Source organism: Rhinopithecus bieti, unplaced genomic scaffold (assembly GCF_001698545.2).
Source record: "Rhinopithecus bieti isolate Rb0 unplaced genomic scaffold, ASM169854v2 scaffold_31527, whole genome shotgun sequence".
Classification (NCBI taxonomy): domain Eukaryota; kingdom Metazoa; phylum Chordata; class Mammalia; order Primates; family Cercopithecidae; genus Rhinopithecus; species Rhinopithecus bieti.
In genome coordinates, this window is record NW_016813959.1 from 1,932,616 (window position 1) to 1,951,917 (window position 19,302).

Genomic DNA, 19,302 nt, shown 5'->3' on the forward strand with positions numbered 1-19,302 from the left:
ATGTTCTTCATTCCTGCTCTGTTTACAATCCCCACGTAATTATCTAGCTCTGGGTCTTAGTCCTTAGTCCATATATGTATATATATATGGAACTATATATATGTATATATATTTTTTTTTTTTTTTGAGGCTGAATCTCGCTCTGTCATCCAGGCTAGAGTGCAGCAGCACGATCTTGGCTCACTGCAACCTCTGCCTCCTGGGTTCAAGAGATTCTCCTGCCTCAGCCTCCCAAGTAGCTGGGATTACAGGCACGTGCCACCATGCCTGGCTAATTTTTGTATTTTTAGTAGAGACGGGGTTTCACCATATTGGCCAGGCTGATCTCGAACTCCTGACCTCGTGATCCATCTGCCTCGGCCTCCCAAAGTGCTGGGATTACAGGCGTGAGCCACTGCGCCCGGCCTCATGTATCTTCTTTAGAGAAAGGTCTATGTAGAGCCTTTGCCCATTTTGTAATTGAGTTACATTATAACTGTCTTTTAATTATTGGGCTGTACGTGTTCTTTATATATTCTAGATAAAAGTCCCTTATCAGATGCATGGTTTGCATTCTGTGGTTTGTCTTTTCACTTTCTTGATGTCCTTTGGAACACAAAAGTCAGTAATTTCAATGAAGACCAGTTTACCAATTTTTTCCTTTGATTTCTTGTGCTTTTGGTGTCATATCTATGAAGCCATTACCTCATCTAAGAAGGTCATGAAGATTTACACCTATTTTTTTGAAGAGTTTTTTTGTTTTGTTTTTGAGATGGGGTCTCACTGTCACTCAGGCTGTAATGCAGTGGTGTGATCACAGCTCACTGCAGCCTTGACCTCCCAGTCTCGAACAATCCTCCCACCTCAGCCTCCGAAGTAACTGGGACCACAGGGATGTGCCACCATGCCTGGCTAATATTTAAACTTTTCATAGAGATAGTGTCTTCCTGCGTTGCCCAGGCTGGTCTCAAACTCCTGAGCTCAGATCAAGTGATCTACCTACCTCAGCCTCCCATTGTTGCTGGGATTACAGGCATAAGTCACGGTGCCTGGCCAAGAGTTTTCTAGTTTTAGCTCTTACATTTAGGCTTTTGAACCATTTTGAGTTAATTGTATACTGTGTGAGCAAGGAGTCCAGCTTCATTCTTTTGCATGTTCTTATCTCTCGTCGCAGCAGTTTGTTGAAGAGATGGTCCTTTCCCGCAGTGAATGTTCTTGACATTTTTGTCTTCCAGGCTTCTCTTACCTGTGTTATCTATTTAAGTCAAACGGTGAGAGAGTGTCTTCCCATGTCTGTCTGCTGACCCACAGGGAGATACCAAATCAATCAGGATCATTTAGGTTAAAAGATCATTTGATTTGGAATTTGAACAAAGAAAAAGCAGGCCGGGTGCAGTGGCTCACGCCTGTAATCCCAGCACTTTGGGAGGCCGAGGCGGGCGGATCATGAGGTCAGGAGATCGAGACCATCCTGGCTAACACAGTGAAACCCCATCTCTACTAAAAATACAAAAAATTAGCGGGGTGTGGCAGTGGGCACCTGTAGTCCCAGCTACTTGGGAGGCTGAGGCAGGAGAATGGTGTGAACCTGGGAGGCGGAGCTTGCAGTGAGCCGAGATCACGCCACTGCACTCCGGCCTGGGCAACAGAGTGAGACTCCGTATCAAAAAAAAAAAAAAGAAAAGAAAACAGTCACTTAAAAGTTTTAACTGAAAATGAAAACAGGCAATGAATGTTGTTGCATAAATACAAGAAATGAAATGCAGGGTTTTGTGTTCTGGCCTAGTTAAGGGGGTAAGAGGGGGAGGCATTTGGCCTCAGCTAGCTTTGGAATTCAGTGATCTGTGGATTGATACTCAGAACTGATTGTATCAAGTATGGGAGCCCTGGCTGTGAGTTTGTGGGTCTCCCATCCATCCCTCCCATCCACTCCCTCTAATGGCTCCTGGGAACAGCCGGAGGTCAGCGCAGGGACAGCCAGGCAGAGGGAACAGTCGTCTGTGGACTCTCCACAAGTTGTTTCTTGGCCTTGATTTAGGAAGGGGATTAGGAAATTGTTTCCTCTCGAAGTCTCCACCACAGAGTGGAATCCTGGAGCGCTGTGGCCTCCGCCTCACATGTGTGGGTTGGGCACTGGAGCCGCCCCGGAACTGCTGGTGTGGGCTGGGGAGGATGCACGCATGGCCTCTGTGTGTGACTCGGGGGCCCCAGCCGGGGCAGGGCCGAGCGCTGGCTCCCAGGCCTGGCCGGGCTCCCTGGAAACTGGACTGAATCCCTTGCTGGCTCTGCCTCTCCTCAGAGTCCACCCAAGCTGAACGCCTGAGAGTGGAGGATTAGCTAAGCCCCAGATGTTTAGGGGTCTGACTCAGTGTGTGTGTGTGTGTGTGCTCCGTTGAGAGCTTATGTGGCCCGAGTGGTGGTCCTGGAATTCGCTCAGATCTTTGCACGGGTTCTGGTGTTTAATCAGCATTTCCAAGGAGATGCTTAGGATTCCAGGATTTACTCGATTTACTCAGAGATTCCTCTCCTAGTCCACTTAGGCTGGTTGGAGCTTGCCCAGTCTCGGGGGTTTAGGAGGACAGAGATTGGGGTCGGTTCATAACCTTGGAGGGCGCCTGCTGCCCCTGCTTTCCATCAGAGCCCTGGAATCGGGGGATTTTCTGCGCAAGGTCTGGTGTTTTCCTGGTTCAGATTAGCATCTTTAAAATTAAAATTCTTGCATGAGGATTGTGTCCTGCAGCCCTGAGTCTGTCCCTCTGTGAGTGCACAGCTGAACTACTTTCAGGGGTGCTGGGTGGAACTGTTTGATGAGGTGCTGGGGCAACGAAAAATGGAGTGTTCCCCACAGGAACTTGAGCCCAGGTCCCCTCCAGGCCGTGCAGCCGGTGTGCAATAGTCCCCGCCTCCGGACCTGCTCGTCCCCAGCTGGCAGACTCACCTCCTGGGCCATGTTTGGTTCATCTTTACACAGCAGGTTGTGCAGAAGTGAGAGGGCAACATGGGGCCCCTGGAAACCAGGCGTCTGAGGAGGCGCTCATGGAAGAACTGCTTTCTTCTTCCCAGAGCTTCCTGTTAACCCACTGTCCAGAGCCACGGAAGGTGAAACTAGCTTGATTTAGGGCTCAAGATGCAGGGAGCATCAGCCGGTCATTGGGAACACATGGCCAGCTGGAAATCCACACTCTCCCAGTTGTGTAATGTTGCCAATTTATTGAAACTAACAACAACAAACAATGTAAGGTGCCGGCCAGCATGGACCAGCCTGCTGGATCCAACCTTCAGGCAAGTAAACAGCCCACACTCACACCCAGGTTTCTACACTCCCAGCCTCTGGTGCAATCTCCCTTCAGGGATACTAGGACTCTCTAGGGGAAGAAACAGAGACCCAGAGAGGTTAAGAAAGGTCACACAGCTTAAGCGGCAGAGCTGGGGTTTGAAGCCAGAACTGTCTGCTGTGCTCTCATTGGAATTAGAGCCGGAGTCGGCTTCGTTTCGGAGCATAGGCTCTTCTTCCCCGTGCTCCACGCTGGGATTGGCTCCTAACCCTCAAAAGAGGGCTGTTAACAAGTGAGTGGCTTCCCCGAATTCTGGGGACTTCTCAGGAACAGGAGGAAGATTTTGAGAGTGTTGGGGTGTATGTGGGTGTGTGTGTGCATGCGTGTGTGTGTGTGAGTACGTGAGTGAGAGTGCGTGTGTGAGTAAACGTGTGAGCATGTGTGTGTGTGACTGTGTGGGTGTCTGTGAGTGTGAGATGTACACGTGTGTGAGAGTGTGGGTGAGTGTGAGAGTGTGAGTATGAGAGTGTGTGTGTGGTGGGTGACTGCATGAGAGTGACTGAGAGTGTGTGTGCATGTGCGTGAGTGGGTGAGTGCGAGAGTGTGTGAGAGTGTGAGCGTGTGTGCGTGTGTGCATGTGTGTGCGAGTGTGTGTGAGAGTGTGTGTGCGCGTGTGTGTGCGAGTGTGTGTGTGAGTGTGTGTGTGTGAGTGTGTGTGTTTGCCATGCGCACATTCATGTGCATGTGACTTCTCTTCCCCTCACACCATTCATTGAGGGTTTCTTCCCTGAGAACTCCAGGGAGTTCCAGGAGAATGGATAGGGTTAGAGCAAATACTTTCTCCTGCCTGAGAAGCGACTCCCCCATTTAATCCTTCCCCTTCCTTGAGTCCCCGGGACAATCACTGGTGAGATTTGGTGGCCAGGGAACTCAAATAGTGTGGCCACCACCCCCGACCCCTGCTGTGGGTCCCTGGCAGGTCAGAGGGCTGCTCTGCGATGGGGGTCCAGGGAACACATCAGCGCAGGCTTCGTATTGCACAGTTGGGCAGCACCCGTGGTGGTCAGAACGCACATGGAGCCAGCCTTGTCCAGGTCTCTCTGGCTCTGCTGATTCCAAGTCTGTTATATGAATCGGGGTGGGTGTATGTGAGGGTAGAGAAGAGTGGAAGGGAAGTGTTTATATAAATAACACAGGGTGGAGGGGCTTCTAAAAGATTTACTAGCTAAATATTTTCCGGATGTTTAAATCATCCTTTAAGGTCCTTCCAGAGGAAGGCTAAACAAGACTTAGTCTAATTCCCCCAGTGGCCAGTGGCTCCCACCCACAACTGACCCCCTCATACCTGGGCCTCATTCCCTACACCACCCCACCCTCCTCCCTCCTCATCTCCCCATCACCCTTTACTCCCCTCTTTCATCCAACTGGGAAAGAAAGAACAATCTCCATTTTATCCTTTTGTGATCATGTTATACACGCAATTGTTTGACCTGTGTTTTTTGTTGTTTTTTTTTTTTTTTTTTTTTTACAATGGAGTTTCGCTCTTGTCGCCTAGGCTGGAGTGCAATGGCACCATCTTGGCTCACGGCAACCTCCGCCTCCCGGGTTCAAGCAATTCTCCTGCCTCAGCCGCCTGAGTAGCTGGGATTACAGGTGCACACCACCACGCCCAGCTAATTTTGTGTTTTTAGTAGAGATGGGGTTTTACCATGTTGGCCAAGCTGGTCTTGAACTGCTGACCTCCAGTAATCCATCTACCTTGGCCTCCCAAAGTGCTGGGATCATAGGCATGAGCCACTGCGCCCAGCCTTGACCTATGTATTTTTTTAAAATTTAGTATTCTCAGAGTATATTTCTATCATTAAATATATTTACAGATTTGTTTTAGTGTTTGCTAGTCACAGTTTGAATGAACTATTAATTTGCAGTCCCCTTATGATGGACACTGAGGTTGCTTCCACACCCCCGCTTTTTTTTGTTTGTTTGTTTTTGCTGCTATTAAAATCACTGAAGGTAACCATTCCTTGTGATGATATCTTTTTGCACGGAGAGTAATTTCCCGGAAATGTGGACCACTTGTGTGCACATTTTGACCCATGCTGTCATACTGATGTTTATTTTTATTTATTTATTTAATTTTTTTGAGGATTCTCACTCTGTCGCCCAGGCTGGAGTACAGCAGCATGAACTTGGCTCATTTCAACCTCTGCCTCCCGGGTTCAAGCAATTCTCCTGCCTCAGCCTCCTGAGTAGCTGGGATTACAGGTGTGCACCACCACACCCAGCTAATTTTTGTATTTTTAGCAGAGACAGGGTTTCACCTTGTTGGCCAGGCTGGTCTTGAACTCCTGACCTTAGGTGATCCACCCGCCTCAGCCCCCACAAACTGCTGGGATTACAGGCATGAGCCACCGTGCCCGGCCCCACACTGCTCTTTAGAAAGGTTGTACCAGTTTAAAGTCCTTGAGAATACCCAGTGCCCCATTCGCTGGCGAAGCCTGGCATTTGCAGGCTAAAAGAGAGCCAGCAAATCATGAGATCTGTTGCCACCTGCAAATGGTGTGCTGTGGGAGATGGGCAGGCCAGAGCCCCGATCTGCCAGTGGGGATTTGTGTGCGCATGTGGAGTGCCTAGGATGTCTGGGCTCCTTCCTTTGGGATTTGGTAAGGAACTGTGTTGTGGAGGCTGCGCTTTCCTGTAGGAGCCTGTCCCATTGGGTCTCTCCATGGAGTGAGTGTGTGAGTTTCTGGTCAGGCCTCACAGGCTCAAGTCTTGCAGAGTGAGGGAGGGGCAGTTTGCACTGGGCTCTAGACGGTCATTTCCATGTCCACCTTCAGCCTGGCCTTTTCTTGTTGAGGGCTTGTGCAAGGCCCCACCACGAGGGGCTGGTTGGAGCTGGGAGCCGCGCGGGGAGCCTGCCCTGGCACAGTGGTGGCTCTGTTTCCCACTCCACCTCCTCAGGGGCCCCCATTCACGGGAAGGAGAGTCACACATTCCCCCTTGAGATAAGAATAGAGCACGACTGTGCCCCAGGACAGAGTCCAGCTTCTTCAGCCAGCCCTGTGAGGCCTGGCAAGGGCTCCCAGATGGTACTGGCATGAGTGGGCCCTGGCTGCCTGCCCCACTGGCCTCTTGTGCATTGTGCGGTCCGGACACTGGCTACAGTGTGTGTCTGTCCGGGGTGCCCTCCAGGAAACCCACTGTCTCCAGGCTCTGCTCAGGATGGAGGGGCTTGTCCTCAAATCAGCTGGAGTATTTGAGGGGCTCTGCTGCGCCCCTCCTCTGACCTGTGGACCTCAGACTCCAGCCTCCCTGCCTTGATTCCTCCAGCCACTGGTGTCTATTCCTGGATGGGCAGAATGGAGCCCACGCTTGTGCGGGGAGCAAGCTCTAGGTGAGGGCTGGTGGCTGGATGTTGAAGGCAGCAGCCTGGGGACCCCAAAGGCACCAAGAGATAATAAACAGGACCAGTAGGGGCCACAGATTGTTTGAGTGATGATCAGAGTTTTGAGGCGTTCACCCATAGCCCTGCCTGTGTCTGAGGTTCAAGATGGAACAGCTCAGAGTCAGATCAACAGCAGGACTGGACCAGGCAAGAGGCACGGGTGCATTCTGCCTCCTCTTGGGATCATTCTGGGTGACCTCTAATGCACTTTCCAGCCTTCACATTCTAGGGTAAGGCTTCTGGAAGTGTGGTCCCTGGACCAGCGGCAACAGAACCAGCATCTCCTGGGAACTCTCTGGATGGAGCTGTATATTCCCAGGTCCTGCCCCAGACCTGCTGGCTCAGAGCCCAGCAGTGGAGCCCAGCTATCTGTGTTTTAACATGCTCTGGATCACAGCTCTAAATAGGATAAAAAACAATGCTTTCCAGAGTCTGACAGGTGACTCCAGTGAGTCTGGAGGACCACCACAACCTGGAGAGCATATGCCTTACCTGAAGACTAGATGCAGCGGCTCATGCCTGGAATCCCAGCACTTTGGGTAGGCCAAGGCAGGCGATTGCTTGATCGCAGGAGTTTGAGACCAGCCTGGGCAACATGGCGAGACCGCGTCACCTCAAAAAACTAAAAAAATTAGCCAGGCATGGTGGTGTGCACCTGTAGTCCCAGCTACTTAGGAGGCTGAGGTGGGAGGATTGTTTAGAGCCCAGGAGGTTGAGGCTACAGTGAGTCACAATCACGCCGCTGCACTCCAACCTGGGTGACAAAGTGAGACTTTTGAGACACTGTCTCAAAATAAATAAATAAAATATATAAAAGCTTTATTTTATTTATTTGATGTTTAAACATGGGGTCTCCCAGCCAGCCTTAAAAAAAGATCTTCAGCTTGCACTTTTCTAGATATTGCAGTTAATTCTACAACTGTCTGAGGTAGTGTTTCGGGTTTATGGGTAAACAAACCAAGGCCCCGTGGAGGTAAATAACTTGCCATATGGAGGAGCTGTGATTGAAAGCTGGGGCTTTTCACCACAAGTAGGGGTGAGGGTTTCAACCCCCCTCTGTATGGTTGTTAATCGAATCAGCAGTCAGCCACAGGGCCGGGGAGGGCAAGGCTCCTTCTGCTCGGGAGTTGTTGAGTTGGGTCCTAGGTGGCCGTTCTCACTTTGTTCTGAGAAAATGGGTGTGTTTTTGAGTATTTGAATACGTACATCACATAAACTGACTGTTTGGGAGAGTGCCTGGAATGGGAGCTCTCTGGGTCTCGATCTCAGTGTGCATGTGTCTGGGAGGGAGAGGAAGCATGAGGGTTTCTAGAAGATCCTGGCATGGCCACTGGCTAAAGACAAAGCTCTGTTTGCAACCCCTCAGTGGGAGGGAAGGATGAGTGAAAACACAGGGGCTGGCCGGTTTTGGGGCCTTAGGAGTTTCCGAAGCATCATCTCCTGCATGGGTACCACTGGTGTGCACAGATGAAAGTGTGCTTTCAGGAGACGCAGGTCACACTGTATGAGGAGGACTGAGTTGTGTCCTCCCTCTGTTTACACCTCCTTGGTGATGGTGCTGATGCCATTTTGGGCCTTGGTGTGTGCTGTTTGAGTGTGGAAGCTGCATGGCTGGCCTTTGGATTGTGCCTCAGTGCCCTTGTTGGAGGCAAGGCACGTGTTTTTGGAGGCTCCAGGTCCCACTGCCTTCCAAAGTCCCCGATGAGAACTGGTCTCAGTGGTTTCTGAGATGACTGTGGGAGGGGGCGCATTCCATGCTGGGGTGCTGGTGGCACGCAGGAATCTTCTGAGCTTCTGAGACTTGGTTGGGAGGCATGGGGCTGGGGAAGCCCAAGGGAGAGGTTGATGGGGAACAGGGAAGCATTGGTCTGAGGTTGCATCTTCAATACTCCATGCTTTTACTTATTTCCTCAACCCACAGGTGAGCATATCGTTTTATGGGTGGAGAGAATATTTGAAAACAGATCTGTTGATTCAGGAGCATTTAATAATAATAGACAGCATTTACATAATATGATTTTCCAGACACTGGCCTAAGCACTGGACCTTCATTCCCTCATTTAGTCCTCACAATAGACCTGTAAGTAGTATTCTTATGTCTGTTTTACACATGGGGAAACTGAGGCACGGAGAAGTTTAATAATTTCCCCAGTGTCACCTAGCCAGTGAGTAGCAGAACCCGGCCATCTCCAGAGCCCAAGTTCTTTTTTTTTCCTTTTTTTTTTTTTTTTTTTTGAGGCAGTGTCTTGCTCTGTTGCCTAGGCTGGAGTGCAATGGCGTGATCTTGGCTCACTGTAATCTCCGCCTCCCGGGTTCAAGCGATTCTCATGCCTCAGCCTCCCAAGTCGCTGGGACTACAGGTGCACGCCACCACGCCAGGCTAATTTTTGTATTTTTAATAGAGACGGGGTTTCACCATGTTGGCTAGGCTGGTGTCACACTCCCGACCTCGGGTGATCCACCCGCCTCAGCCTCTCAAAGTTTTGGGATTACAGGCGCGAGCCACTGTGCCTGGCCTACAGCCCAAGTTCTTAACCACTGGCCGCTGTATATATTCCAATCTTTTGCACCCCAGCCAGTAGAGAGGAGATGGAGGACTGTCACAGCTCCTGCAGCTCTGCCACTACTCCCATCCGAGACTCATCTGCATGCCCAGTTGGGGGTTCCAGTGGGCCTTTTGCTTTCATGTGGCACTTGTAAAGGAAGGAAATGGTGACAAAGAATGAGAGAAGGGGTGGGGACAGGTGTCGTAGCTGCTATTCTCTATCCTCCTTCTCCCTAGCTGCCTGCCCTTTCGGTGGGTGCCCTTCCTCTCCCACAGCTGCCCACATTGGAGTGTGGAGGCTCCTGAGCAGCTCTCCTGAGAATCTTTACTGTGCTTTTTTTTTTTTTTTTTGAGACAAAGTCTCGCTCTTGTCCCCCATGCTGGAGTGCGATGGCACGATCTTGGCTCACTGCAACCTCTGCCTCCCAGGTTCAAGCGATTCTCCTGCCTCAGCCCCCTGAGTAGCTGGGATTACAGGCACCTGCCACCCTGCCTGGCTAGTTTTGGTATTTTTGGTAGAGATGGGATTTCACCATGTTGGCCAGGCTGGTCTTGATCTCCGGACCTCAGGTGATCCACCTGCCTCGGCCTCCCTTCACTGTGCTTTTGAGAACAGATCTTCTACTCTTACTCAGGATTGAGTCCTGGTCTCGTGGGACCATTTGTGGGAGACTCAGTAGAGGAACCAGGAGGAAAGGCAGTGGCCCCCCCATCCTTCACAGCTAACACTCTGGCTGCTCTGAAATCCTCCCAACTTTGGAGGAAGATGAGAGCGGAACTGTTTCTGCAAGAATGGAGGGAGGTGGCCGGTGGCTGGTCTGGCTCCTGGTGGCCGCACCTTCTGTTGGTAGCTGTGTCTTCTACTGGGGCCTGGACCAGCACTTCCAGCTGGATATGGAGTGGGAAGAGATGGGCGGGTCCAGAGCTTGGGGATTGTCATGGGGGACATGCATGAAGGCCAGCCTTGCATTTCTTCCCCGCAGGAAAAGCCTTGGTGCTCTGCTCATTAGCAGTCCTGCCTGTGGTTAGCACTTCCGAAAGCGAGTGCCAGCTTGTGGTCCGAGGCTTGAGCTGCCAAACAGGTTTGGCCTCCTGGTGTGCCTGGGTGTGACATCCTCTTCTGCTCTTCCTCTGTCCCCAGGCTGCCTGGCTCTGGGCGGGAGCATAGTCAGGCAAAAGGAACCAAACTCGCCCAGCAGGTGCTTGGATCGGCACTACCAGGAGAAGACAGTCTGAAGGAGCCACTTGTTGGGCTTGGTGCTTCTAGAGAAGATATGCTGGGTCTGAAGCATGGAATGTCAAGTTAGCTGAGGAGGCCTAACACCAGCAGGTGCTTTGGGGCGGCACCAGGCAAGGTCTAAGGACAATGGGCAGCTTCTAGAAAAACTATTGAGCTGTGGTTTCCCATAGCTGAGAAGACAGCAGTTCTAACTAACTCAGGGTGTGGTGTGTTGGGAGAGGAAGGAGGTGAGAAGTGGGCCTTGGACCTTGAACAAGAATCAAGGACTCTCTTGGGAGGATCCCCCAGCTTGTTGAGTGTGTTTTGTCATGATTGCCTTGGTCGTAGGAATCCCCTGAGACAGGGAGCTCCTGCTGTTTCATAACCTTTCTATAATTAGTTGTCTTAACCTCTGTCTCCTTCAATAAAATATCAGCTTCATGAGAGCGCTGAGGGCGTGGGGCAGGCCCTTGGTGAGCACTAAGTAACTACTTCATGAAGGAATAAATCAATACAGTGAGCAGAAGAGCTAGAAAGATCTTTAGCAAGGGTAACATCTTGAACTCTCTAAAATTGCCACCCACCCTCCAGTCTACCCTGAACTCCGGATTCCCCTTACCATGTTCTCTTCCCCCCATCACCTTCTGATATTCTTTAGAATTCACCTTTTTATTGTGTTGAGAGTCTGCTCCCCGCAACCCGTTCCTACCTCATGCTGGAGCCATCACTCCAGGAAAGCAAAGGTTTATTTCCCTTCTGCTTTTTTCACTGATGTGCCCCCCGCCCCAAATACCTAGAAACAGAGCCTGGCACGTGGTATATGCTCCATAAGTATTTGTCAAATGAATGAATGGCTGAAAGCGCCCGGGAAGCACTCAGCAGTGCCATCTGTCCCTGGGAATCCTCTTGTAGTGCGTGTCACCATGTGAGTACGTGTATGTTGTGCTGGTGTCCAGTGGGAGGGGAACACTTGCCTCCTCTGGGAGATGCCACACAGGCTGGCCACCTGCCCTGGCCCTGCTTGGTCCTCATGGTTAACAGGGCCCCTGAGGTAGGACCACTTCCCTGGTAAGTTAAGACAGCTCAGAGATACACAAGGGAATTTTTTTTTTTTTTTTTTTTTTTTTTGGAGACAGAGTCTCACTCTGTCGCCCAGGCTGGAGTGGAATGGTGCAATCTTGGCTCACTGTAACCTCTGCCTCCCGGGTTCAAGTAATTCTCTGCCTCAGCCTCCCGGGTAGTTGGGATTACAGGCGCCCACCATCACGCCCGGCTAATTTTTTGTATTTTTAGTAGAGGGGTTTCGCCATGTTGGCCAGGCTGGCCTCAAACTCCGGACCTCCAGGGATCCGCCAGCCTGGGCCTCCCAAAGTGTTGGGATCACAGGCACGAGCCACTGCGCCCGGCCCACGAGGGCTTTTTGGAATTGACTGGCAGGGCAGTGAGGGCCCCCGGGACAGGCTGGAGAGGCTGACCAGGTAGTGAGTGGAGCTGTTCACAGATGAGGATTTCGAGCCTGTGGTTGGGCTGCATTCCAGAATCTAGCTGTGCTCCCATNTTTGGAGACAGAGTCTCACTCTGTCGCCCAGGCTGGAGTGGAATGGTGCAATCTTGGCTCACTGTAACCTCTGCCTCCCGGGTTCAAGTAATTCTCTGCCTCAGCCTCCCGGGTAGTTGGGATTACAGGCGCCCACCATCACGCCCGGCTAATTTTTTGTATTTTAGTAGAGGGGTTTCGCCATGTTGGCCAGGCTGGCCTCAAACTCCGGACCTCCAGGGATCCGCCAGCCTGGGCCTCCCAAAGTGTTGGGATCACAGGCACGAGCCACTGCGCCCGGCCCACGAGGGCTTTTGGAATTGACTGGCAGGGCAGTGAGGGCCCCGGGACAGGCTGGAGAGGCTGACCAGGTAGTGAGTGGAGCTGTTCACAGATGAGGATTTCGAGCCTGTGGTTGGGCTGCATTCCAGAATCTAGCTGTGCTCCCATGACTTCCTTCCCACCTTACAGGCTGTGAGAAGTGGAAAAATGCCTGGCTGAGAAACAGGGCTCAGGCAAAATCCCTGTTTATTCCATCTCTATCATCTTGTCTTCCAACGAGTGCCTGACTTAGAAATGTAATCCCGGGTGGTCTTGGCTGTCTCCACGCCCTGGAGAGCAACAGGGTCCTGGTACTGCCTGTTACCCTCAGGGAAAAGTGCAGACCCAAGTAGATCCAGCTGCGTCCTTGCCATCTTCACTCATCCTGTGCAGGACGCAGTTGCCTAGCCCAGGTCTGGGCTACCGTGGCTTCTCAGAGCTCAGCAAATGGCTCGTTTGTCCTTCCAGCCGCTGGAGGCAAAAACCTTGACTCCCCTTTCTTTCTCACATTCCACATTCAGCATGTTGACAATGCAGGTTGGCCCTTCCTGCAAAGCAGATCTTTAAACATAGGATCACTTCTCACCACCCCACCACTGTAGTTTTGGACTGAGCCACAGCTGCCACCACCATGCTGCTGGGCTGTTGCAGGTGCCTCGTGGCTGCTCTGCTGACCTCTAGTCTGCTGTTTTCAGAGGAAAGGTCTGATCACATCATGCTTCTGCTTACCACAGTCCAGCGGTGCCCTATGTCAGCAGAGTGAAGCTGCGGAAGCCCTACAGTGGCTGACGTGCTATGTAATTGGGTCCCCATTACCGTCCTGACCTCAGCACCTGCTCCTCCCTGTTCGTCTCACTCCTGTGTCGCTCCTGCATCTGTCCTCCACCCTCCATGGTGTTTCTTTAAATGTTCCAGGCATGCTTCCTCATCAGGGCCTTTGCAGCCCAACTCCCTGTGGGAGCTGAGTAATGGTCCCCTGAAGATGTCTACCTTCTAATCTCTGGTGCCTGTGAATATGTTATCTTCTGTGGCAGATGGGACTTTGTAGGTGTGATTAAGTTGAGGACCGGAGATGGGGAGATAATCCTGGATTATCCACGTGGGCCCAGTGTAAGCCAAGGGTCCTTATGAGAGGGAGGCAGGAGGGCCAGAGTCAGTATTAGGAGATGTGATATTGCAAGCAAGAGGCTGAGTGATGGGAGGAAGGGGCCGAAAGCCAAGGAATGTGGGTGGGCTCCAGAAGCTTAGAAAGGCAAAGAAATGGATTCTCTCCTAGAGCCTCCAGGAGGAACCAGCCAGCCCTGCAGACATCTTGACTTTAGCCCAGTGAAACCCATTTCAGACTTCTGACCTCCAGAACTGTAAGAGAATAAATTTTTGTTGTTTGAAGCCCCTTAGTTTATGGGAATTTGTTACAGCAGCCTCAGGATATGAATAGACCCCTTTATCTCCTTTATGTCTCTCACTCACTCTGGCAGACCCACCCCTTTACTCTGCTCTATTTTTTCTTTCCTTCCCCATCATTTATCACCTTCCAGCAAAACTGGATCATTGATCTGTCTGTCTGGCTTGCTGTGGGTTATGTATCTCCCCTGCTAGAATGTAAGCTCCCTTAGGCACAGATCCTTATCTTGTTAACTGATGTATTCCAGTATCGAAACCTGTGTCTGGTGTCTAAGAGGTGTTCAAGAAACATGTGTCGAATAAATGAATGAATGAATGTGAATGAATGATTCCTTGGTCTAGAATGCCTTCTCTTCCCATCCTTTCTGCCAGCTGTCCTCTAAGTCCACTTCAGACCCATTCCCTACCCTCAAGAGCTCTCCTATAAGTGACTTCCCTGGCAGAATGCAGGAGGTGCTATCTGCTGGTCACCCTTCCTGCGCACCCAGTGGCTATGAGCAGCCCGGCCAGTTGCAGAGACCCACTCTGCCCAGGGCACTCTCCTTCAGCTTGCATTCTCTGGGGTAAGCCCTGCAACAGCCAGGTACTCTGGGGAGTATTCATTCTGTTCCGTGCATTTCTTACAGATGAGTATTGTCAGAGTCTAAGGGACCCAGTTGATTTCTAAACCCAACCTTTTTTTTGAGATAGAGTTTCACTCTGTCCCCTAGACTGGAGTGCAGTGGCACAATCTTAGCTCACTCCTACCTCCGCCTCCTGGATTCAAGCAGTTCTCCTGCCTCAGCCTCCTGAGTAGCTGGGACCACAGGCACACGCCACTGCACTTGGCCAATTTTTGTATTTTTAGTAGAGATGGGATTTGGCCATGTTGGCTAGGCTGGTCTTGAACTCCTGACCTCAAATGATTCACTTCCCTTGTCTTCCCAAAGTGCTGGGATTACACTCATGAGCCACCACGACCGGCCAACCCAACCTCATTTTGATGATGACATGGAGAGGTGAGGGTTCCCACCAAGGTGCGGAGCGAATTTCTAGAGCTTCCAGGTCTCAGAAGTCCTGGTTGGATGATCTGTTTGTGGGAGCTCCTTCTCTCCACTGCCACCCCCAGGGACAGCGTGCCTCACTCGTAGAAGGTACTTAGAATTTGCATGGATATTGGAGCCTTGGAATCTGTCATGGCTGGGGAGGTTGGTGAGTGGGGCACGGTTTTAAGGGAAGGTATGAGGTTCTCCCCAGGGACTAGAGGTCAAGGAGACCAAGGGATATGTCTTGTTGTTAACAACAGTAGTATGGAGGATGGGGAGTTTGGAAAAAGGAAAGGAAGAAAAGACAAGAAATGGTAATGAGTATGGGCAAGAGTTGTGTGCCCACAATGGGCACCTCATGCTAGGGAACCCCCAAAGAATGTGGACACTGCCAAGGAGGGGCAAAGAAGGATGAGAGAGACCTTCTGTGTGCTGAGGTGTGCTTCCCTGGGGCACAGCTGCAGCCTGTAAAGGGTGAACAGTTAGGAACACTTCTTTCTGCCGTCTTCTCTGGGGAGGACACGTTTTACAACACTTCCTGAGTTGGGGAGGAGGTGACACTTTGCCCCCCACCCTCCTTCAGACTGCTAATGAAGTGTGCTTAGTTATGAACCTACAGCTGTGTTTTTGCAGCGCTCCCCCCGCCTGTGCACCCGCCAGTCCCACTGGGGGCTCCCCTCCCTCCTTCCGTCCCGGTCCTTCCCTCCGCTGGCTGGTGACTCACTCAGCCCTTGTGCAACAGCCCAGGCTCTCACTCAGAGAAGAGCTGTTTTCCTCCATCCCATAAGCCCCCGTCCTGATTTATGTCTTTTCATTTGGTTAATGCTTTCCACATTTAGGTCTGGAGATTAGCGTGTGGCTCATTGCTGCAACCATCAAAACCCCAGTGCCAGCTTGGGTCTGGCACAGAGAGGCAGCCAGCCAGCCAGATAGACAGAGGACAGCTTCGAGCATGGCCCTCAGCCTGTCGGTCTGCAGCTGGTCCAGCCCTGCCAGCCTCCCTGCCTCGGACGCAGAGGCAGAGTAAGGAGGCAGCCCTGACTCCTGGCTTGCCAGAGAATCGTTCTCATGCCGTTTCCTGTGAAGGGCACACATCTTGGAATGGTGTGAAGAGGAGACTGCCCCAAGCCTGTGAACTTCTCATTGAGGAAGCTGTGTGTCGGGAAGTGAGAGGCACAAGTTGTAGGGTGCGGAAAAATGTGATCTCTGTGGCTTTCAAAGCTATCACACAACACAATGTGTGTGTGTGTGTGTGTGTGTGTGTGTGTGTGTGTGTGTGTGTGTGGTTTTTCTCTTCTCTTTAGAACAATAATATTACCTTTGTTGCTATGGCGTTGTTATGGGGGTGGCTAATTGGACACAGCCCTGATGCTGGCTGGTGTATGGTGTCCATAGTGATTATCAGACGCAGCCATGGGACCTGCTTTGATTTTCTTCCCTGGAGTGAGAAGCAGGCAGAGGATCGCTCAGTGGTGGCTGCGTATACCCTGCCTTTGGCGGTGGCACCCCAGTCAGAAACAGGACCCTGAGGCTGGGATTTAGGTAAGGGGAGTACCTTTCCAAGATTCGTTTACAGCTCAGATTTGCAGAGGACCAGGTATTTGGGAACTCCTGAAGAACCAGATCGCAGGGCAGCACACAACCAGGGGCCTGTTGCCTCTTAGGAGCACAGGGCTGCGTGCCCTGGCAACCTGGGCCCACTCACCTGGTAGGCACTGACTTCCTTCCCAGTGAGACTGTAGCATTGATGAAGAAGTGCGTGGTGGCTCATGCCTGTAATCTTAGCACTTTAGGAGGTTGAGGCAGGAGGATTTCTTGAGCCTAGGAGTTTGAGATCAGCCTGGGCAACGTAGGGAGACCTCCAACTCTACAAAAAATAGTGGGGGAAAAAAAAAAACAAGATTAGCCAGGCATGGTGGTGCGTGCCTGTACTCGGGAGGCTGAGGTGGGAGGATCACTTGAGCCTGGGAGGTTGAGGCTGCAGTGAACTGTGATTACACCACTGCACTCCAGCCTGGACAACATAGCAAGACCCTATCTTGAGAAACAAAAGAGACAGAAGTATGTTTAGGGGTGTAGTTTAAAATTTTTGTTCAATATGTATACCCAAAAGTGTATCTTTGTTAATTTTGTACTTGTCGAATAGGTAACATATACTCAGGTCTGATATCTGAAAGGTACAAAAAATGTAGAGTGAAAAGTTATTTTCCTTCCCATTCCTGTCCTCAACCTATCAGTCCCCTTCCGCAGAGGCAAACAAGTGATCACTTTCTTGTGGGTACTTCCAGAAGTCGTCCAGGAATTTCCAAATATGTTTCCGTTTATTTTCCTTAACCCAGTTATTATTTTTCTGAACACAGGTGTCCCCTCTGTACTTCTGTACCTTGCTGCTGCTACTGATGCTTTTGTTAAATCATATAACATACCTTGGAGTTTAGTCAATAGAAAGAGCTTCCTCCTCCTGTTTAATGCCTGCCCCACTCATTTCACCAATGGAACTATAGGTTGCTTCTAATCTTTCCCTGTTACCTTTACCTGTTGCTGCTGTGGATAGCCTGGTATATCCATCATTCCACACGTGGGTGAGTGTCTCTGAAGGGCATGTTTCTGAGGTTGAAAGGTTGGAGCAAAGAATATATGTGTTTGTAATTTTGATAGAAAGGCCCAGATTGCCTCTAACAAGACTGTTCTAGCTTGCACTTCTGCTAGCAACTAGTAGGAGTGCCTGCTTTCCCTTAGCCTTGCCAGCATCGTGCACTTTCAGATTTTTAAAATTTCTCATGGAAAAGTTGGTCTTTGCTTTCTGTTGAATTTCTCTCCCATGGCTCCCCCACTCAGTTGCAGCCCCCCTGCAGGCAGCGAGTGGATGGGGTCCTTCCCTGCTTCCCTGGGCCATAGGGAGTGGACCCTCAAGGGATCCTCTGTCTTGCAGATCATTCAGTGGACTTGGTCTAGCCTCTCTGCAGGCCAGTAGGTTTTTTTACACACAGGTCTTAAGGAAAGAATCCTTTGTAACACTTGAATTTTCTACTTGTGATGACGCTACTGGACTCCCTTTTCTTTTCTTTTCTTTTCTTTTCTTTTCTTTTCTTTTCTTTTCTTTTCTTTTCGTTCCATTTCTTTTCTCTTTCTCTCTCTTTCCTTCCTTCCCTTCTTTCTTCCTTCTCTCTCTCTTTTTTCTTTCTTTGTTTTTTTTTGTTTGTTTGTTTTTGTTTTTGTTTTGTGTTTGAGACATAGTTTCACTCTTGCAGCCCAGACTGGAGTGCACCGGCACAGTCTCAGCTCACCACAACCTCTGCCTCCCAGGTTCAAGCGATTCTCCTGTTTCAGCTTCCTGAGTAGGTGGGATTACAGGCATGTGCCACCATGCCCGGCTCATTTTGTATTTTTAGTAGAGATAGGGTTTCTCCATGTTGGTCAGGCTGGTCTCGAACTCCTGACCTCAGGTGATCCACCCGCCTCAGCCTCCGAAAGTGCTGAGATTACAGGCATGAGCCACCGCACCCGGCTGGACTCCATTTTCTACATGCTACTCCTATTATCTTTTCCTACTGCCTTCCTGTCTCTCATCTCCATCTGCCCCACCTTGCTCCTGCCTGAATCTTCCTCTTGTTTTCCAGTGTTCTGTGTCTTCTGCATCTCACTTTTCCAAAGACAGAATCTTTTCAGTGAAAAGCCCCACATGGGCAAATACCCCTGAAAAGCATCCCTCGCTGTGTGTCTTCGGTCACCTGCTCAAGGATGAATCCAGGGTGGAATTCGATGCAGTGACAGCATTTCTCTCCTCCCAAGTTTTTCTAAGTCAGGGAGCTGGAGGTGAAGCTGTAGCAAAGAATGGCTGGAGAGCTGCCCTCAGGCAGCACAGCCCGGTAGACCTCTCTGTGAGGTTGGCAGTGTTCTACCTTTGTGATGCCCAATACATTAGCCACTAACATGTGGCTGATGTGACTGCGGAAGTGGTTCTTTCATTTGGATTAATTTATATCGAGGGGCTGTATGTGCCCACTGACTACCATACAGGAGAGCACAGCTCTAAACTGTACACTTTTAGCATGAAAATAAGAGTCTAAGAAGCAGAGTCTATCTGGCCTAGGTTTTCTCAAGTTAAAACACGGCAGCAGTTTTTCATCAGGGTATCCAGGCTCCATGACCTGGTCTAATTTTGGAACTCCTGAATTTCCCGTGTTGGAAACACAATTGGGGTTAGGCTGCCAGACCCACCAAGGAGGGTCACAATTCCAACTTGGAATATAGGCTTCCCTTAAAGACTTATTTGTTTATTTAGAGACGGAGTCTTGCCCTGTCGCCAGGCTAGAGTGCAGTGGCACGATCTCGGCTCACTGCAACCTCTGCCTCCTGAGTTCAAGCGATTCTCTTGCCTCAGCCTCCCGAATATATTTCTCTCTCTGTGTGTGTGTATTTTGAGACGGAATCTCGCTCTGTCACCCAGGCTGGAGCGCAGTGGCGCAGTCTTGGCTCACTGCAAGCTCTGCCTCCCGGGTTCATGCCATTCTCCTGCCTCAGCATCCCGAGTAGCTGGGACTATGGGTGC

At 50.7% G+C, this 19,302-nt stretch overlaps 1 protein-coding gene across 2 annotated transcripts in view; it reads left to right on the forward strand.

Moving 5' to 3' along the window:
• Positions 1–19,302, forward strand: part of GAS7 (growth arrest specific 7) — a 304,840-nt gene that overhangs the window by 73,680 nt on the left and 211,858 nt on the right. Inside the window, exon 1 of one of the 2 annotated variants that reach the window (XM_017849227.1) lies at positions 15,916–15,937. The exons of the other annotated variant lie outside the window; for it this stretch is intronic. The gene's annotated coding sequence lies outside the window, so the exon portion shown is untranslated. Of the gene's footprint in view, positions 1–15,915; positions 15,938–19,302 lie in introns of those variants that run through there. 2 annotated transcript variants of the gene reach the window in all.